Genomic DNA, 19,190 nt, shown 5'->3' with positions numbered 1-19,190 from the left:
CTTCTCTAACTGAAACAGACAAAGAAGAAATTACATTTTATTACAATGTTCAAACATGAACAAATTTAGAAAAAAAATGTCTCAAAAGTGGTTCACAAAATTAAATTTGCACATGTGCATTTTTTGAAAATCAAAATTATAAAAATTTTATATAAAAATCAGCCAAACTGTATTTTATTTTATTTGTTAATTGGGTAAGCTCATTGGATATGCATTCTTTTTCAGGAGTGACCCAGGAACACAGTCTGGTTATGTGACTGGCTCTGGGTCACAACAGTTTGTAAGGAGAAATTGAAAGAATCAAATCCAGAACAATGCTGGTTGAGTCAGTGTTTTCTTAATATCTCCATATATTGATATACATATATATATATATATATATATATATATATATATATATATATATATATTAGTTTTATCTTTATTTCAATCAGTTTTAACCTTAAATATAAAGGTTACTCCTCAGACTACAAAATGAAAAAAGCAAGACAGCAGTAAGTATTAGTTAGTTGAATTAGTTGCTGTAAAAATAATATATAAACACTTTTTTGTTTTTTAGATGTAAAACACCAGTCATGATGAAACTGCCATTAATAGAATCAATATTTAACACGTAACCAAATGGACATTTTCTCTCACTAAAACATGTAATGAAAAGGATCTCATGTTACTGTTTACTGAACCAAAATACAGCAATGGTCATTTACTACAGCTTTCAAATCAAGGGTGAAGACCTCTTAAATTATTTGACTCCCTCCTGCAAATATGCACACACTCAAAAACAGACACATGCATGCTCTGTTACACACACACACACACACACACACACACACACACACACACACACACACACACACACACACACACACACACACACACACACACACACACACACACACACACACACACACACACACACACACACAATACTAACACAAATAAATTGTGGAGTACACTTGTCACTAAAATACAAGTTAAAATTTACATTTTAGATATTAGAAGCTGTTTAAAGTTCAAAAAAGATGTTCCAAGAGCATCAACAAAAATTGTACACAAGGTTTGAAGAAACTGTTAAAATAAAATATAAAACCATGGAGACGTACCATAAAAAGACTACAGGTTGGTACTGTTGTACAACCCATTGCAGTATCTTAAGCAGCATGCACATACAATCTATGGAGAAGTATCATAAGCAGTCTGCACAACTCTGTTATGATTAATTAATTGAGCGATACTGCAACCAGTGCGCCAAGATGTTCTCTTCTGCAGGTTAATAAGTAACCTTCTGAATACTAGTACAAGCAGCATCTTTACTGGTATTATATGCAGACTGGTAAATGATGCAATGTAATGCAATGCAATTTTCACAATGTAATGGATGTGGAAGAAAGGGAAGGCATAAGGCAAGAAAAAGTGAGCCATAAGAGCCTACTGACTGCTTTTCATTTACCACTGACTGGCAACATAAACAGCCTACTAATTTGTACCATGAGCTACTTGCTATGTAACAACATCAGCATTCTGATGAGTGGTTACCTTTGTGCAGCCTGCTTAATGTTACCACAAACAGAAAAATAGCAGGCATCATGCACAGAGTGGGGAATGTTAGCTGGGCCAAGCTAGTGACTGGTACCAAAAGCATCACACTGAGTTTACAAAAACATGACAAATATCTAAGCAGAAGATAACATACTGAACATAACCATGATCAGTCTTCCATAATAAGCATGGTGCCATTTCCATTGACCAGCCATATCAGTGCCATTTGTTACTAGCAAAGAAGAAAGCACCATGAAGAGTGCACTAAATATTGCCACAGTCTGCTGCTTTCTGTACATAATATTAATAAGCGACACTTGTGTGATAAAAGGAGGTACTTTCAGCACAGCTAGCTGGAATTTTGTAAATAATTATATATCATTTATGAATATCAAACTAAAATATATAAGATGATTGTGTTACAAATGTATTAGAACTGTATGTCACATGTATATCACTGCTCTGTACAGATGTTTTTGTTGAAAAGGTATTTGTAAAGTGCTTGTGCTTAGAATGTATCAATAGTGTGCCCTACTGAAAGAGAACAGACATGTACATGCACTATTGTAACTGTTTAAATGTATATACTTTAACAGTGGAAACTGGAATACAGGAGGTTAACCTCAGTCCAGCAAATGTCAGAAAACTATCTAAAATTAAATTATTTTATAGGCTAAGCCATAAAGAGGCAATCTTTCAGGTCCAATGTAGCTAGAAACACAACGTCTGTACTAGGAAGCTTTCTGTATTGTCTTTAGGGTGAACTAATTGCTAATCTAAAAGCATGATAGGATGCAATTGTTTTATGACTTCTAGCACCTGCCAAAGATCTGAGCAAAAGCCCTTATATGAGTATTTTTACAGGTAGATGCTAAATACTGCCAGTTTCAGCAATGAGAGTTTTGCTTGGGAACCAGAAATCGCACAACAAGAAGTGATGTCATTCTGCAAGCTATCCCAGCAGTAATATTTTAGATATTATTTTGAGAAGTCTCTGAGTGAGACAGAGCATTCTGCATTCTGTCTTGGACCTGACAACAACAAGAACCATTCACCACATCTGCCTTGCTCTATAATAAGTAAGTTTCCAGGGAACAGTATAATTCTCTTAGATTGGGTGGTCACAGTGTTGCAGCAATTAGCAAAAGGTTCTCCAGTTCGATCCTTGGCTGGGGTGCCTTCTGTGCAGAGTCTGCATGTCCACCCTGTGGTCGCATGGGTTTAAACCCTCTGGGTGTTCTGGTTTCCTCCACATCCCAAAGACATGCTGTAGATGGATTGGACACTCTAAATTGGCCCTAGGCATGAGTATGTGCATGTGTGTGCCTTCTGTGGAAGGTTGGGTAGTTGGCTGGCAACTCAACACCGTAAAACTCCACTGCCAGTCATGAGCAGACAGGTGATCCTCTGTGGCGACCCCTAACTGGGAAAAGCTGAAAGAAGAAGTATAATCGCTTAGATTCAGTCAGGAATATAGTGAATCTTAGTTTAGATATTTTTCTTTATGTGTGTGAGCCTGTACTGCAATGTTATTTTAAATATTTCCTGTAGTTTTGAACTCTGATGTCACTGTGAATATATATTGGGTATTTTCTTGGTCTTTTATTATTTATTATTAAATACATTTAAACCTTCCATTGTGGGTGATCTGTGTAGAGATATTTAAGTTCTGAGAGTACTTGCATATTTATTTGGTGACACTGTGTGGGCCACTCCTAATAGGCTTGCTCTTGGTTAAACTACCATTTGTATTAATATTAATATTGCACAGTAAGATTGGACACCCTTTGTTAAGGGCCCTAAAGTAGCTGATAAGCACTGACTGGTGGCAGTGGTAACTACCTTATAGTCTGGGCAGAAGTGGGCATAGCTAGTAACCTGTGCCAGCTTTTTCCAGGTGTTTGTGTGTGTGTGTGTGTGTGTGTGTGTGTGTGTGTGTGTGTGTGTGTGTGTGTGTGTGTGTAAATCAAACCTCAAAGAGTGTGTGTGTCAGCTACTTGGGCAGGGAAACGAAGCACTGGTTAGACAGAGTGGGTGCTGGAGGTCGTGGCTTGTCACTCAGCTGAGATCTCAACTCTATAACTGTGCCAGTGTAAAGTCTTATTGGAGATCTGGAGACAGGGGAATCATCCCTGAACTGACTGTGGTCTCTGTGCTCTTAAGGGAAATTGCACTTGATGCAGAGAATTGCATGTGGAAATACTGTGTGTTTGTGTGTGTGTGTGTGTGTGTGTGTGTGTGTGTGTGTGTGTGTGTGTGTGTGTACCTGTTATCCTTCCAGTGAACATCCTCCCACTGTTTCCAGTGGTGAGGATTGAGACTGCTTGATTATTGGTACAGTGGATGGTCATCACAATGTGGAACAGTACCATGAGCAGCTTACTGAAGTGGTACCATATAATAAACCAGCTGACCACTTTGCCTCACAGCCTGCAATAAACATACCACTCTCCTGCAGAATGTATACTAAAACTAAACCAAGATGTCCAGTACTAAGTGCCAGTATCTGAAATAGTGAAAATGATTCCTTGTATAATCCAGCTGTATATGCATATACCTTTTCATATCAGGTAAGTAAAAAGATGCTCTGTCAATGAATGCCAGTATCACTGTTTCATCTGTTTTTAAGATCTTGGAATGCTAATGTTGTGTCATTAAAAAACAGCAAAAGCTACTTCAAAGATGCTGTTTTGATATTGTTTGCTTTTGTCAAATACTGGCACAATAGGTTTCACACCCTTACACAGATTTTGCTAGGTATTTGATAAGGTCTATAATATACTATTTGCCTTTTTACTGCTCAGAATGTTTGTTTGGGCTTGGCAGTTTGTGCTATTGTTTCACTCTCCCCTCTTATAATTTTGGAGCCCTTTACATGGTGATTACAGTGGTGAGTTGTTTCTTCCTGTGATTTCTGATGTGGATTACTGCTTGGCTGCTGAGAATGGACACAATGCCACTGTTACGGAGTTCTCCATGTGTGCCTGTGCTATTCTGCATGTGTGCGTGAATACAGAGGCTGTAATAGCAATGGGAAATGCACAGTGGATACTTTGCTAATCTTTCTTTGCTCTATTTACTTGTGGGATGATTGACTGCTACGGGGGTCATCAAAAAGCTGAGTTTCTGACCACACCAGTTAAAAAAATCAAACAAGTTATTTTCTTTTACAATCAGTCAAAATAATAATAACCTAACAGTACCTTCACATACTTTGGTTAAATAGTGATTCTGTTAAGGAAAGGGCTTTTAATAAGATAATGTGTCAGGTTAGGATTAAGGATAGAGTTCACAACATGACTAAGGATGTACAGAGTGGCAGACAGAACAGGTATGAGGATTGTCTGGATCCTGATTTGTGGGGCAAGAGAAATAAAGAAGGAAAGGCCATTGCAGATGTCTGTCTGGTAGGTGGCTTAATGGTGACAAACACATCTTTCTCCAAGATAGATTGTCTGTCACATGATCACATACAAGAGTGTTCAGCAAACAAATCAAGTAGACTTCCTTCTAGTAAGTAAAAGGCACTGGAGTAAAATCAGAGTTTGCAAAACAGATGTTCCTCAGCATAAACAACTGGTGGCCACAAACAGCTATAAACTGTTGTCAGAGAAGGTTTTAATGTTAACCGAGTCTTGACTGAAGACATGGCAATTGACTCGAGCAAAAGTACAGGAGTTTAACAAAATACTCAAGAATGTAACACCTCAGGAAGGGGAAGAAATAGCTGGACAAGTGGCAGCATCTCAAAACAGCACGTGCAAAGACTGTATAACAGATATTCAGCTCAGGCAGGTATAGAAATAAGGTACATAATGAATGCGAATTTCCAGATAGTTATCAAAGAAAAAAGGAATTCAGGAAGAGTGAGAGAAAAAAAGACAGATCAGGTGAAGAATAAATATTGCCAGTCAATAAATGCGATATAACTGGTGAAAAATGAGTGTCCAGTTCCAAGGAAAGAGATAGAAAATACCAAAACTGTCGTTTATTGGTACATCAGGTTAAGCGCTTTCATCTATCCTCCATAAACTTCTTCAGAACACCATTTCTCAAACTAACAGCCTTTAAATAGTACTAATTAATTCAAATGATCCAATCCTGTGATACACCAATTTGATCTCATGAATATTAATTTTATGGATACTGAATGACTCATCCTGACATGGATTCTCATAACACAACAACCATTTAAAATCATGAAAATACATAGTAAAATAACTAAACAGTTATATAACTGTTTACACATGATATAAAATTCATAATATTCAATAATAAAATGACATAGTAAAATAAAAATAAAAACTTAAAAATGTTAAAAATACAACTATTAGTTGTGTCTCACAATAAACACACAAAACTGTGGGAAACTTGTGGCTCGATGAGTATAATCAACTTGGAACAACACCTACCCTACTATTAATATTACTTTTTTCTAACCCATTCTAGGCCCTTAACAGGGGCTTGGTGGGAATACAATCATTTAATCCGGGGTAAGTGGCTGCATTTAATAATATTTGCCACTTCACTTCTCTTTCCCCCAATATACCTTTCATGTCACCTCCTCCAGGATTAATCTTTACACACTCTACAATTGCAAACTTGAAAGTGTTACAAGTCTCACTATCCCTAATATGCCTATATAGGGCGTTGTTAGTATCTTGCTTTCTTATAACATAAAGATGGTCATATATTCGGTTTCTTAACCTCCTCTCAGTTATTCCTATGTAGAAACACGGACATTTTGTACAGATGGCTAGATAAATCACAAACTGGGTCTGACAGTTGCCCTTTTTGAACCTTACTGTTGTTTTGTTGATATTGTATGTATAGTGCTATATGGTGCTCCTCATATATGCACACTGATGATTTTTTGTTGTCCACATTTTTGTACATTGTTATTTAATATATTATTATCACTATTTTTTTTTTTTTTTTTTTCTTTTTTTTCCAGTTTGTATACAAGGGGGTTCAGTTCATTATTTATTTATTACCCCCCACATATCACAAAAAATATTCAATTTTTATGTATAATACTTTTGACCTCGTTTACATAAGGGTTGAACCCCAATATACAGGCCCTGTTATATTTCTTATTATTTTGATTGCTATTAGTAGTCTCTTCGTTCAGCTCCATAGCCACACCAAATAAGGGTTTGTACTTTGACCTAAAACCTTTTCTCTTTTAACATACCCTGTAACATCACTAATAAGTTCATTGGGGTACCCCCTTTCTCTAAACATGTTTCCTATATGGTCAATTTCTTTAACCATCTCCGAATAGTCCGATGTCATCCGGGCTGCTCTTATACATTGCCCCTTAATTATACTTTTCTTTTGCTTCCATGGATGATTACTGGAAAATTCCAAGTATGTGTTACTAAAGGTATCTTTTCTATATATCTTTGACCTAAAACCTTTACTCGTAGTATAGATATATGTATCAAGATATGATATACCTCTTTTGTCACATTTGTGGGTAAATTTTAAGTATGGGCTGGAAGTGTTGAGATATTCTAAAAATAATACTATTTCGTCCATGGTACCAGTCCACAATATAAATATATCATCCAAAAATCTGATGTAACAACTAATGAACTGGTACCATTGATTGGTGAACATATATTCATCCTCCCAATCTAACAGAACAAGGTTTGCAAACATAGGGGCACAAGCGGCCCCCATAGCAACACCTCGGGTCTGTCTGTAATGTTCACCATCATAATATATATAATTATTATCCAGCACAATACCCATAAATTCTTCCAATAAAACAACTTTCTCCCAATCCAATTGTGTATACCTCTGTATACTGTTAATAAACCTAGTTGTTCCATCTTCTCTAGGTATACAAGAAAATAGGTCGACCACATCAATTGTCAAAAATATGACACTATCTTTCCACAGGTGGGGTTTTATCCTGCCCAAAAACTCCCAAGAATCTTTGACAATGTGTGGGACCTTGCTATAAATGTTTTTTAGCCATCTATCTATTACTTTTCCATAAGGAAAGGTCTTACTTTTACTACCTGAAATGATAGGTCGAAATGGGCTGATAAGCGGAATAAAGGTTCCAACATGCTCCTGATGTCATCACGGAGTGTTGGTAGTGTTGGACGCATTTCCAATGGTCAAGGCTTTGGAGATGTAATGGTTATTGATGGAAGCGGACCCTCTCATAGGATTTTTGCCGAACCAAACGCTGAAACAGAGGACCTAGTGAGAACCTCGGTTCTTCAGGGCAACAATTCGGAGGATGGCTTTCTGGTGTTAGGAGCGAAACTAAAACGAACAGTACCCAAAAAGACTTATTCTGTGGTGGCAGGTCAGTCTCATTCAAGTTCTGTTAACAAACCGCTTATTATTACCTCTGAGCCTGGTATCCCGGGTGTAGAACTTCAAGATTTGGATGCATTTTTGAAAGTAAAATACAGTTTTTCTTCTCCTAATGAAGTGCGGCTTGGTTACAATAAAGAAGGGAACAATACCAATTTTAAAACATTAAGAGACCTTATTCATGAATTTGGCCACAAACTGGGGACTATCAAGGCTTTACAGCTTGATAATATGTACCTACAAAAATGTATAGATTCAAAATTAGTACCGATGGGTTTGCGATTTTTCAAGCAACCCATAGATGTGGATATGACTGAAAATGAAATTAATGAATGTAACAAAATGTTTGATTGTTTTGGGACACGTTTTATGGAATTTATTATTACTTGCAATGACAGTAAAATGTGTAGATTAATGAAGGAAGTAGATGAATTGAATGAAAAAATTGTTAGTGATTTGTTGTTTTCACAGTGGGAAACCTTGTATTCCAAGTAATTCGATGATGCAGAAAAAAGTAGTATTAAGATTTTTGACAGAAAATGTAAGAAACTGCAGAGGGATATGGAACAATACAGATTGGGGGTAGCCTATAAATGGAACACAAGTGAGAAGTACAAAGGGAAGGATCAAGGTTTGGAAAGTAAGAATGTTAGCTTCCAAAGGCAGAATGAAGGTAGGAACAATCAAAAACAACATTTTTTAGGGAAGCAACAGGGATGGAAGAAGGACTACAAGGGGGATTATCGGAAACACGAATATCAATGGGAACACGACAATCAGAGAAAGAGAGGTGTACCATACCAAGGGGGGTGGATGGGAAACCAACAGCAAAAACACATGTGGAACAAGAGATAGTGCAGTCCCATAGGTTTCAATTTACCCTTGGGGACTTCAGTATATTCAATTATACAACATATAAATTAGAGAAGGAACATTTTTTGTTATTTGCCAAAGGTATGAAATATGTACCCAATTGTGGATTTGACATAGTGGACAATATTGTTGAATTCAAGAAATTTTTGAGGAAATTAAATCTTGAACTATTTTTCATAGTGAAAATAAATATGAAATTAAAAGTGACTTAAGGAAGAAAAGTCAGTTCACTCCCCCCATGCATAACACTCTAGTGGCATATGAGAAGGTGGTAACAGACGAATTGTACAGATATTGTGAAATAACTAAAAATAAAAAATACAAATACAACTTAAGTAGAAAAGAACAAACAGTTTTTAATGAAATATGTGCTAATCACAATATACGGATAATGACCCCCGACAAAGGAGGGGGAATTGTGTTATATGATGCAAATTACGCACAGAAAATGTATCAAATATTAAATAATTCCGGGAATTATGAAATCTCTTCTATAAACCAAATAAATATTGCCTATAGGAGAATTGATTTATACCTTGAGGAATATTTAATGGATAATAGAATAGACAAAGAAATGTATCAATTTTTAAAAGTAGAACATCTAGTATTGGCTACAATAGTGGGGATACCCAGGATTCATAAAAATATGGAGGATCCCCCGTTTCGACCTATCATTTCAGGTAGTAAAAGTAAGACCTTTCCTTATGGAAAAGTAATAGATAGATGGCTAAAAAACATTTATAACAAGGTCCCACACATTGTCAAATTTTCTTGGGAATTTTTGAGCAGGATAAAACCCCACCTGTGGAAAGATAATGTCATATTTTTGACAATTGATGTCGTCGACCTATTTTCTTGTATACCTAGAGAAGATGGAACAACTAGGTTTATTAACAGTATACAGAGGTATACACAATTGGAATGGGAGAAAGTTGTTTTATTGGAAGAATTTATGGGTATTGTGCTGGATAATAATTATATATATTATGATGGTGAACATTACAGACAGACCCGAGGTGTTGCTATGGGGGCCACGTGTGCCCCTATGTTTGCAAACCTTGTTCTGTTAGTTTGGGAGGATGAATATATGTTCACCAATCAATGGTACCAGTTCATTAGTTGTTACATCAGATTTTTGGATGATATATTTATATTGTGGACTGGTACCATAGACGAAATAGTATTATTTTTAGAATATCTCAACACTTCCAGCCCATACTTAAAATTTACCCACAAATGTGACAAAAGAGGTATATCATATCTTGATACATATATCTATACTACGAGTAAAGGTTTTAGGTCAAAGATATATAGAAAAGATACCTTAGTAACACATACTTGGAATTTTCCAGTAATCATCCATGGAAGCAAAAGAAAAGTATAATTAAGGGGCAATGTATAAGAGCAGCCCAGATGACATCAGACTATTCGGAGATGGTTAAAGAAATTGACCATATAGGAAACATGTTTAGAGAAAGGGGGTACCCCAGTGAACTTATTAGTGATGTTACAGGGTATGTTAAAAGGGAATGGGGGGAAAGTACAAACCCTTATTTGGTGTGGCTATGGAGATGAAAGAAGAGACTATTAATAGCAATCAAAATAATAAGAAATATAACAGGGCCCGTATATTGGGGTTCAACCCTTATGTAAACGAGGTCAAAAGTATTATACATAAAAACTGGAATATTTTTTGGTGTGATGAGGGGGTGCATAATAAATTGGGAACTGAACTCCTTTTTGTATACAAAACTGGAAAGAATTTAAAATGAAATCCAAAATAGTGATAGAAATAACGATACAAATTCTGTAGGTACAAGCAAATGTGGACACTGCAATCAGTGTTGTGCCATATATGAGGAGCACACCCGCACTATAGACAATATCAATAAAACAACAGTAAGGTTCAAAAAGGGCAACTGTCAGACCCAGTTTGTGATTTATCTAGCCATCTGTACAAAATGTCCGTGTTTCTACATAGGAAAAACTGAGAGGAGGTTAAGAAACCGAATATATGACCATCTTTATGTTATAAGAAAGCAAGATACTAACAACGCCCTATATAGGCATATTAGGGATAGTGAGACTTGTAACACTTTCAAGTTTGCAATTGTAGAGTGTGTAAAGATTCATCCTAGAGGAGGTGACATAAAAGGTATATTGGGGGAAAAAGAAGTGAAGTGGCAAATATTATTAAATGCAGCCACTTACCCCGGATTAAATGATTGTATTCCCACCAAGCCCCTGTTAAGGGCCTAGAATGGGTTAGAAAAAAGTAATATTAATAGTAGGGTAGGTGTTGTTCCAAGTTGATTATACTCATTGAGCCACAAGTTTCCCACAGTTTTGTGTGTTTATTGTGAGACACAACTAATAGTTGTATTTTTAACATTTTTAAGTTTTTATTTTTATTTTACTATGTAATTTTATTATTGAATATTATGAATTTTATATCATGCGTAAACAGTTATATAACTGTTTAGTTATTTTACTATGTATTTTCATGATTTTAAATGGTTGTTGTGTTATGAGAATCCATGTCAGGATGAGTCATTCAGTATCCATAAAATTAATATTCATGAGATCAAATTGGTGTATCACAGGATTGGATAATTTGAATTAATTAGTACTATTTAAAGGCTGTTAGTTTGAGAAATGGTGTTCTGAAGAAGTATATGGAGGATAGATGAAACCGCTTAACCTGATGTACCAATAAACAACAGTTTTGGTATTTTCTGTCTCTTTCCTTGGAACCGGACACTCAGTTTTCACCAGTTATATCGCATTTGTTGACTGGCAATTGTTGGGTTTGACTGGTGTAGTACTTTTTTGAAGAATAAATATTGGTTGGTTAACAAAAAGGTTAAATTAATGGTCATAACTGCAAAGATAAGGTATCAGAGATAATCCACCAGCTTCTGGAAAGTGACTTTGTATGACTACAACATGGTGGTCCTCCATGTGGTTGTAAATGTCTTGCTAGACAAAACTCTAAAAGGACATGCAGAAAGACATTTCTGTGTAGCCCATACATGCCACAAGTGGAGACTAGATTCTGTTATTGACAGGAGTCCTACCTTTGATGAGAATGGTGCAAAGGTATAAAGACATGATGACAGATTTCAACAATCTGCTAAACAACTGGTGCCATTTCAGGAGGAGCCAGTACATTAGGAACTTATGAATTAACAAAAAAAATGTTTTTTGAGCATTGATAAAGAGTTACAATTGAAAGCTTTGCTATTTTATGTGCTATTAAAGCTTTTTCAACTACTTTGAGGTATTGAAGACGTCCTTTATTTGTTATGTGAAAGCTTAATTGTTTGGAGTCTTCTTCGGCTGTTATGGAACTTGTTCATTTTGGACTTGTGAAATAACACCCTACAGTTCTCCGAGCTCACTCACAATAGAACTACCTACCTGGATCCAGAAGATATTATAAACATATTAGCAGATTTCACCCTAGAGATATTTATAATAAAAATCCATGTATCCCTAAGGACCTGAATTCCCCTTTACCCAGTTGTCTTCTGCTTTCCTGTATATGTGAATCTCCTCTGCCCCTACTGTTATATCTCCATTGTATGAACAATTGTATTTGTAAATATTTGCTAATGTTTTTCATAAAAAATATTTTTTTGAATTTCTACTGTACATTGTAATTCTTAATACTATGTTCTTCAACTATATTATTATATTATGCAATTGCATATGATTTGTTTGCACTGTATAATGTCTTTATGGAGCTTTTCTCACCAGGACCCCATTGAAAATGTGTTCTCCTCAGCCCAATGGACTATCCTAGTAAACAAACTGTAAAATAAAATAAATAAATAAATGTGCCCTCTTCTTTTTGATACTCTCTGCAACTGGAGCCACTTTGGCTTCTGCTCTGATGTCCTCATTTCTTCATCTTTCTCTCCCAACTCAGGCACTTCATTTATATCACCTGTAGCTTCCTCAACTGCTCTGAGCTCACTGCCCAGGTTTCTGAACTAAACAGTAGCACTGGTCTTGTACACTTTACTTTTGAGCTTCTTTAGCATTCTTTTCTCACACACTTCTGATGACACCTTGTACCAGTTAGATTCAGACCTTATTCTAGCTTTAACCTCTACATTCAGACTTCCATTCTCCTAAACTTCACCTCCCAAAGACTTGAAGCTGTTACCGTCTTGCACTGTTTCCATGATTTTTGGAGCCAAACAAGAAGTCTGCCCAGTCCCTCAAAATTTTGACCATTTTTCAGAATTACAAAGGGCCTATAAAGACTACATCATACTCCATTTACCATAGCATCTGGCTTGACTGGTCTGATAGCAGTGCCTGTGGCACAACAGGTAGCACACTCACCTTTGGTGCACAAGACTGTGGGTACTGTTCGCATAGCAGGTACAGCAATTGTTGATGATGCAGAGCAACATTCAGAGGTGTGCTGCACTCCAGAGTGTGCTGTCCTTAGGATAAGATGTTAGCTGTAGTAGACCCCATCTGCCTGAGTTAGCGGTGACTCAGATGGATGTAAAAGATCCCATGGTGGGGAAGTTACAATGCCCTGGCCAAATTTCCCCTAGTAGTATAAGTACCGCCTTGGCTCTCCCCTGGAAAAGAGGTTATTGACTTAGTGGGATTAACCTGGTCAAGAAATATAAAGAAAAATAACTAAGTAAATAAATAAAAATAACTTCCAATTCTATATTAATGCATTAAATCCAAAATTAACTCCCTACTATTTTGTGCAGAAGACAGAAACACTATAGGTAAAGGAGTTGTATAACTAATGCATCCAAGAAAAATCTGATCTTTCTGCAAACAACATACAAATGTATCTGCAGATTTATAACCCTGGTACCTGTCAGCATACCTCTCAACCTCTTAGTGCAAGAAATATGGGCAAAACCTAAAATAATGGGGGGACAAAGACCTGAAAATGGGGATAAATTTTAAGTACTGCTGTTATAAATTGCTAGAATAACAGGATTTGTGTTAGCATGCACTTTCTGAAGGTTATGAAGCCTGAAACTCAAATATATGTCATTATTCAGTACTTCAGTCCTCACAGAATTGCCAGAAAGCCACAAATTTTATGAGGAAAAGACCAAAAATATGAGGCAAAAATCTAGACATTTTGGGAAAATCTGGATAGCTGAGAGGTATTCCTGCCAGACAGTATCACAATGCAGTTCTAGCAAAAGCCAAATGGCATCCAATAAAACAATGATGTACTCTACTTCTCACATCACTTACAATCATTCCAAATGGAAATCTTTCATTACTTTGTTAGCCATCTTACCAAAACAACTACCACCTATGTGCATATATTACAATTCTCCTTTCAACCTAGTAAATCCTCACAGCAATTTCCACTCCACGTAACACAACTTTTCTGCAAAGGCTATATGAACATAGCAGTCACTACTCACAAACCAGAAATCCATTTCTCCCTTCAATAAATTAATGAACTTCTTTTCAAATAAGCATTTAATAAATGCTTTATTGAAACCAGGTATGACATCTTTCTTTCTTTCCTTCTTAATTACCCTTTATTTCTTACCAGAACTGTCATTATATACATTAATATGTTATATGCTAAATGTTCTGCATAATGTTTCTGACAGCTCTACAATGCAACACTGGTTATTCTCAAAGTGTATTCACAATTGCATTACAACAGTGAAAGCACTATTGTAGGTAAGTATGTAAATTTGTATTTAGAATGTCTTCACTATTATAATTCTTGGCTAAACAACCATAAGCTATGCATAAACCTCTCCAAATCAAAAAAGTATAATATTTGGAACCTCAAGAAAGCTGCAAAAACTATTCAAATCAAAGCATTGCAGATCTCAATTGGTACCCCACGAGAAACAACCATATCCTTTAAACACCTAGGTTTATGGCTGGACCATTCATTTAGTTTCTAAAATCACATTGAAAACACCAGGAAAAAGGTTAACTCTCTTTTGTTTTGGTTCTGGAAATGATCACCCTTTCTTTCTAGACCAGCTAGAACTCTAATAGGCTAAGGAGTATTCCATGTTCAGCTTGACAACAAGCTCCGCATCACAACCACAGCCACTAAAAAACCCATCCACTCTACAGTCCACTGAAAACAAAATCTGCTGAGTCATTTCCAAATTCCCCCTGAGGAACACCACTGCATCACCCCCTACAAAGCCAGATGGTTCTCAGTAACCCTCAAAGTTGAGCTACACCCATGGTCTCTTCTTTTCAAACTACTTCATCCAGGTGCTATTCCCACCTCTTGCTGTCAGATTCTATAATAAAACCACCCCCTAAAACCTTTGCAACTTTTCTTAACTAACTCCCTCACTCCACCGCCCCTGCAAACAAACTGAACTGTACAAACCACTCATTCTCTATTTTTGTTCGCAAACTCTGACAATTCCACCCACCCACCTCATCTAAAAGAAGTCACAGCACAGCTGAAAAGACACTTCTATCAAAAATCTGACTACAAGTTTGTTTTCACTGGACACATCACGTTACTCCTCCCATACCAACATTGCTTCTGCTTCCACCATCTGTTTTCACCTGCTGCTTACCTCCCATGATTACTACTAAAATGAATCCATATTTTGTTTTTTTTTTCTCCTCTGTTAGTAATATTGTTTACATTTTATGCTGGACTCTGTGTACCTTCTTTGATTACTCTATTTTGAAATGGTTCTGTTTTTTTTCCTTTTTTGTGAATTCCTTCACCTGTGGACTGTGCCTGCAAATGGTTTATTGTGATCAGTGTACAAACCTTGTAAAGAAACTAAATAAATAAATGAATATATATCTATTATTGGGTCATCAATGAAAATGGCCCAAGGGTCAGTTCAATCACCTGGTTAACAGATCAATAAATATTTATTGCTAAACAACTCCTCTCATAAAATGGCACAGTTCAGTAAAACTTCTCTCTACTGCACTCTTAACTGGTCTATCCCATGCACCATTTTATTCTAACATAAATCCATCTACTTTCTTTCCTCGTGCCATCCCTTTATCCAGTACCCTTTCAGTTGACCTCATTGTACATCACAACTTTCACTTCTCTAGCTCCCTCTTTCCATTTTGTTTGTCAATAGTTTAATAGTAAAATACACCTATGATAAGAATTATTTGTTTATATAATGCTAACTTGGTACGTTAACATAGGCTCACATTTAATTGAATGGTTTACTTATGTACGCTTCCCTTGAAAATATGTTCTATGTGTGACATGATAATCTAAATTTCTGTACTTTCTGTACTCATCCAGGCTGAACCCAAACAATCTATCTGGATCAGCATTCTTCACCACTTAACAAAGAATAAATGAAAATGAACAAAGTAAATCAATAAAAATGCTTTTGGGCAGAAATAAAATTTGCAAAATGACACTAATAGGAATTCTAAACAATATTTTTCCCTCCCACAATTCTACATGCAGAAAGTAGCAGCATCCCACTTACTCCTAACTTCATATAAGCAATGCCAAAGTGGTTGTATAGGGAGTAAGGGGGAACAACATTCCATAATGATCTTATTTGATGACTTTGCACCCTTCAGAGAGTTGTGTATTATCTCAGAGCTGTGTCACTGTGAAAGCAACAACTTCCATTTCCATAAAATGCTGAAATGTGAGAATAATGAGATGACAGAACCAAAGATGAAAAGGAAGCTTAGTACAGGTACAATTCTGTAAGTTAGAAAAATGCTGCCCTGACATTGGCATCCACCAGGCACAGCGGTTTAAAATCTGGAATAGATAGGTTCCCATCAGTTTTTTTGTGTTTTTTTTTACTTTATAATACACACAAAATAATTTTAACCGTAATTCCAGATACTTTATAATATACACAAAATAATTTTAAACGTAATTCCTGATACTTTATACTACACATAAAATAATTTTAAGTTTAATTCCAGATCCTGACATTTTTACCAAGACTCAGCTTGATAAAAAATATAGAGAGACTCCATATGGAACATGTAGAATATTTAATTCCAGATGTTTCTTCTCTTTCTTTTTTTTCCCGGATATTTATACCAGTATAAGAACAGTTGCTACATGTTTAGATCTAAGCTGAAACTTAGATTAATTCTAGAAGAGGATACCACATCTACTGAGTTTTCCCTCAGAGCAGAAGTATTTGATTTATCACTTGCCCAGAGATAGATATTTTAACAGGAATTCTTGGATTTCATTTCTACCAAGTTATATTACATGTTTTGGTTAATTCTAGTGGATTCAAATTAACTTACTGTGAATTACATCAGTTTATGGATTCATTGTGGTTCACTGTGATTACCTCGGCAACCAATATAAAAGTAAATGCCCTGGATCTGCTCAGCTGAGTGAAGAAACCTGGAACTTGGGCATGTAGTCAGTTTTCCAATCAGCCCACTGTGTTAAGTTCTCTTTATACACTCTAACCAAAATAAAGCCTGCTAAATTACAGTCTGATTCCAGGATAAAAAGTGCTATCAACTAGGAAGTGTACTTTGACTAAACAGACACCATTGTCATCTTGTAAAATGCAGGAGATCCAGAGGCATTTCACAGACTGTTATCCATATATACTTGCTCCTGCCTGTGGCCATCTTGTTATTCATGCTCATCCTTTGTACTTAAAGGTATGCACAAAATAGTACGGCCATTAATTTCAAGTATTTTATAAAGAGATATAAATAAAAATTGATTGAAAGTAAAGGTCGGGAGAAATAACGCACTATTACATTGGTAGATTATTAAAATAGATACCATCTGGAGAGCTCACAAAAGACTGCCTTTTTTTAACAATCTCTGCCTTGGCTTTGAAAAATTTACAATTTATGACTGGGGAATTTCGTTTTATGAAAAGCGACAAGGGGAATAACATAGTTATTATGAAAAAGGAAATGTATGAAAGGGGTATGTTGGACCTTTTGGATAATAAGGATGAATACGAAATCATTCCACTTTTTGAAATCAAACGGCGTTACCGTTTGGTTCAGACTTATTTATACGATGCCCTTATGAATGGGGAAATTAGTCTTGAACTATATGAATTTTGTATTATTGAACATCCTAGGATAGGGGTACTTTTTGGGATTCCCAAAGTACATAAGTCCCCTTTAAAACCGCCTTTTAGACCTATAGTTTCAGCCCGCCATTCAGCTACTGAGGGAGTTTCTTTGGTCCTTGATGCTATTCTTGGACCTGTTGTCTCAGTGCAACCTTCCTTCATTTGGGACTCCTGGCATTTTCTTAAGAAAATAAACCATTTTATTTGCACCTATGGTTTTAATCCTGATCTGCAGACTATGTTCACCCTGGATGTGGTTTCCCTTTTTACTTGTATCCCTCATTATGAGGGGGTTGAGGCCATTCGGAGTTTTTTATCTACTAGTTGCCCTAATTTTAATAATGATATGATTTCCCTTTTGTGTAGACTATTGGAGGTTACCTTGGAAAATAATTTTTTTCTTTTCGGGAAAACATATTATCGGCAAAAAAGAGGGGTGGCCATGGGCTCTTCAGCAGCACCAGCATTTGCTAATTTGGTTATGTCGTGGTGGGAAAAACAATTCTTGCCTGCCCTGGCGGACAAATATAACATCCGTTTTTTCTGTCGATTTATGGATGATTTATTTTTCATTATTGATGGGGATAGTATGACTATTAATGAATTTTTTACAGACATTAATTTGTTTTCTGATTATTTAAAATTTACCAAAGGGACCGAGGGGTCTATGGTCAATTTTTTGGATGTTACCCTAAAATGGGATTTTGAGGAAAATCGAATGCATAGTTGTATTTTTCGGAAAATGACTTTTAATAATGGATATTTGCACTACAAAAGTGGGCACCCCAAATACATAACTAACAACATCCCCAGAGGACAATTCATACGGGCAAGCCGCATGACCTCTAAGGATGCGGATTTGACCCTTGAATTTGCCTTCATAACCTCTTTATTTATCAAAAGAGGTTATGAACAATCTATTTTGGAACGGACCAGAGAGGACATTTGGTCTAATAGGGACAGTAAATACTCTCCACTGTTAAATCTTAAAAGTAATGAGGTGGACCTTCCATGTAGGAAGGGGACTGAAAATAAGATGGAGGTTAATTTAATTTGTTCCTTGGAAATGAGTTCCGATTGTAAGGATATTCAAAATATTATAAGGAGAAACTGGGGTATTATTAAAGGTAACAAAGACATTTTCCAAGTTTTAGGGGAGAAGCCTGTTTTTGTTCAAAAAAGTGGATTGAATTTAAAACGAATTTTCGAAAGTCAACAAAATATTGTTCCTAAGTTAGGTACCAATAAAAGGGGGATGTACCCTTGTAATCATTGTAATTTTTGTCGTTTCATCTCAACTGGACCTTATATTTTGGTTAGTACTTTCAATAGAACCTTGGAGGTCCCAGGTTTAGTGAATTGTGGTACCAGTGGAGTTATTTA

This window comes from Protopterus annectens, chromosome 17.part0 (assembly GCF_019279795.1).
Source record: "Protopterus annectens isolate FY-2018-M chromosome 17.part0, PAN1.0, whole genome shotgun sequence".
Taxonomy (NCBI): Eukaryota; Metazoa; Chordata; order Ceratodontiformes; family Protopteridae; genus Protopterus; species Protopterus annectens.
The sequence above is the reverse complement of the archived record's forward strand: the minus strand, read 5'-3'. Positions refer to the sequence as shown.